The sequence below is a fragment of the Brachionichthys hirsutus genome, chromosome 20, assembly GCF_040956055.1.
Source record: "Brachionichthys hirsutus isolate HB-005 chromosome 20, CSIRO-AGI_Bhir_v1, whole genome shotgun sequence".
NCBI classification, from domain to species: Eukaryota; Metazoa; Chordata; class Actinopteri; order Lophiiformes; family Brachionichthyidae; genus Brachionichthys; species Brachionichthys hirsutus.
Window position 1 is genome coordinate 834,497 of NC_090916.1, and position 3,627 is coordinate 838,123.

The window sequence follows — 3,627 nt, forward strand, 5'->3', positions numbered from 1 at the left end:
AATGTTTTCTGAACAGTAACTAATACTGTCGTAATAATGCAGGTCTGTAAATTGTCCACTAGAGGGCGCTGTGCTGCTTCACTGTGAAAACCAGGGACTGATGTGCTATATATATATATATAACAGGAAGAAACCTGTTAAAGGTCGAGGGAGAGAGAGAGAGAATGACGTGTAGGAGGAGAGTCAAAAACAAGGAGATGGATAGGGAAGTGATAGAGAGACAGAGCAGGAGCAAAATGTCAGTGCGAGCTACGGGCTGCACCAATCCATTAATCAGATGTTTCTGTTCACTTCCTGTAGGCAGGTTCCCATGCGGAGATTCTCTTGTGCCAGACTTGGGTGGACAAACAAGTGTTTGGAGCTAAAAGGACAATACATGAATGAATGAAACAGAGTCCGGGTGGGGAACGACGAGCTCACGCAGATCGCTTTGTGTGTTATTCTCTCATATATATTTAAATATATATAGACGTTAATATTTTTATTGTATTATATTTTATCATATTAATATTATACATGGGTCCACTCCATTGTGTTTTTCATCTGTAAAATAACGGGTCCGCTCAGGTTTTTTTCCCAGAACGTCTCGTGACGTCATGACGCTGCGACTGTTTGGTTTCTGCGCCGTGTCGCGCCACCGGATATGGAGGCAACCGTGAGCGCTCGTAGCCCAGAGAAGCAGCGGACGGGTGGAGGCATGGACGGAGCCCGGTCTAGAACTCGGTCTGACGGGTGAGGACCCAGAGGGGACAGTGTCCCCGTCGCCGGTCGGAACCACGCCGAGGACAACGGAGTGACGTCAGTAGGCTCAGGCAGCTAGCGGGCTAGCGGGCTAGCTTCCTCGTGTGGTTACAGTGAACAAAAGCGAAGGATAAAAAAAAGCCTTTACATTTAAAATATGACTAAAACAACGCCGTTAGTGTGTCCCAATCATTGGACACGTGTCTCTGTTTACGGCAACAACGTTTGTCTTCCTCTCGCTGGTCCACTTCAGGGAGGACATCACTGAGACGGGGTGAAATGGACACAATTATAGTAAACATTTCTCATCCTGGAGGCTTTGCGTGAATATAGTCCTAGTGAGGAGGGACCTGTTCTGTTGAAGACATGTCCCACTACTCGAAGATGGGGGGGGGGGGGGGGGCAGTACTGAGTCTGTACTAGTTTGTCGCTGTTGATTGTTTGTTAGCAGGACAAATTAAAAACTAGTGGATAGAATTCCTACAAAGCTTAGTCGAACATTAGAGGCGATAAAGACGTGGATCCTGGGGAGCTCAGATAGAGGAAGACACTCGACAAAGCGTCGTTCTAGCTTCTCTCGTTCAGTCCTACGATTCCAGACGGTGAAGAACGGCTTTTTAAGCTTTTATAATTACCAACAAACGTAGTTCTGCCAACAGAACGTTATTATTCGTACGTTGAAGACGGTTTACGTTCCGTCTCGATGTCCACTTGTGGAAGACGGTGAGGACGCTGCCGTAGCCAAATGATGAGAGCCTTACTCATGTGAATGCCGGCCCCCCCCCCCATCCCGCGCTGCGTCCTGGGCATCGATGTGATTTCCTGGGGAGTGTCGGCAAGTTCCTCCTTCCTCCCCCTCAACCGCATCGACAGCAGAGACATCACTGCGGAGAGAGAGAGAGAGAGAGAGAGAGAGAGTTCAGGGAGAGCTCTTAGAGGTCAGAGGTTCTCCCGTCTCTCTGCAGGACAGCGCAGTGCCAGCAGGTCCACAAGTCTAACGGCGCCCGCCTCAAAGCATCCCCTCTGACCCGTTATAATGTCGGGGGGGGGCTAGCAGCGGTTCTTTTTCGGCGTTGTGGACCTGCCGGTACTGTAGAATGAATTGCCTGTGTTGGAGCAGCAGTGTGGGGCCGGTTCTGATCTGACGGGGCATTTCTGATGGCTGATGAGCAACTATTAAGCATCGAATCACAGGATCTGTCAGAGCAGCGCTGCAGACAGGAAGTCGTGCTGCCGTTTCTCCAGTCAGACCTTTGCAGGCTGCTTATGGATGGCTGTTTACAGTCTCATGCGTATCCCGATAAAGGACGAGAACAATAATGTGATCGCGTCCCGCTCGGCTCTGATCCTGCCCGGTGTCGTCCTCGTAGTCCGTCCCCTGGGGGTGGAGGTGATTCTCTGGACGGCCTCCCGCACCTTGTTCCCCGCCGGAACGGACCAGGAGCCAGCCCAAGACGCGAGCCCCGCTGCTGAGAACGAACAGACGGACCGTCTACACCGCAGGGGGGCCGCCACGGTACAACGTGACCGGAACCACCTCCAAGGAAGCCTCCGTCATTGGTGAGCGATCAGAACCTGTCTCATCTCGTCTAAAAAATAACGACCATAGTTCTTTATTAAAACAAAGCCCTATGAATCTAAATAGTTTTTAAGCTGATGGAAAATCAAAAGCTCTCTTACTTTATATTTGATTTCAGCATAGGTTAAAGCACATGAACTTTTCTCGGATCCCTCCAGATCCCATTGTATGTGCATGTCTTTCTGTTGCTAGATATATTTAGTGAATACTCATGAGTAATATAAGTGGAGTGGGATCATTCTATAGGAATGAACAGTGCTTTATTAAATACTAAAATACTTTGGAAAACAATCTGACATAGTCGTAGCTTTATTTCTGAAAGACTGGAAGTAACTCTGAAGTCATCTCAGAAAACACTCGATTTATTATCTCAACTTTCAATGTGAAAATGACCCTGAAACACTGCAGGATCGTATAACGGCGTTCAAACCGTTTTGAGTGTATTCTTGTTTCCTGTTTGACCTATATCTTGAGTCGTTAGCAGAGCCTGCCGTGATCGCGTGCTGCTTTCTGCAGATTCTCCTTGATGCTGGTGTGAATCTGTTCTAGGTGCTGTAGAAAGAAGAGCAGGAACCCGCAGCAAAGAACGAGTATAACTTTCCCCACCCTGAAGCCTTCGGCTTTGAGCTGCTAGTCAACGTGCTCAGAAAGCTGAAGAAAGGGAAAAGCATCAAAGTGCCCGTTGTCAGGCCGTCCGCTGGCTCCGCAGATCGACCGATTCCACTGCAATCTCAAAACCGGTCGCTGCTTATTCTGAGAAATCTTTTTACGATAAATTTGATAGTAAGTAAATGTGTTTAAATTCAGTTTACCTTGAGCTCTTGGAGGATTTTGCACAGTGTGTATCTTCGCCTTTTCTAACCCGATGCTGTGAATAAATAACGATGAGCTGGCCGTGAGATTTGAACCGGTCCCCTGCTGATGCTCGGATGTAATCTCACCATCAGCAGACAAACAAGCCGAGGCCCTTTATTACGTATTCTGTTATTTTGGGTTAGGGGTGCAGAAATACATTTTGCTTGTTAGCAGTGTGATGTGTTTTCTGTTTGTTTTTAAGAATTCCCAGTCGCTGGAATGTTTGTTTTGACGGGGTTTCATTTCCTCTCACGTATTCTGCATTAGCGTTCATGCTAATGCTTTCGTAAAAAGCTCTTAAGCCAACATGTAACATATTACAACTTCAATTACCTGAAAAGAAAGTTCATTAGTACAGTGACAACTTCCTTGACTTTGGTAATTGGTTTAATTTTTTAAAGGGCTGCAAACATGCTCCTTTTTGAACGAGCTGTAACCGTGTTTCATCGTGC

The 3,627-nt window shown here is 47.3% G+C and overlaps 1 long non-coding RNA gene across 1 annotated transcript; it reads left to right on the forward strand.

The window, feature by feature from the left end:
- The first annotated feature begins 621 nt into the window (after window positions 1-621).
- Window positions 622-3,278, forward strand: LOC137909508 (uncharacterized). Its single transcript, XR_011105996.1, has 3 exons — window positions 622-732; window positions 2,112-2,301; window positions 2,870-3,278. It is a non-coding gene; the product is annotated as an uncharacterized lncRNA (long non-coding RNA).
- The last annotated feature ends 349 nt before the right edge of the window (window positions 3,279-3,627 follow it).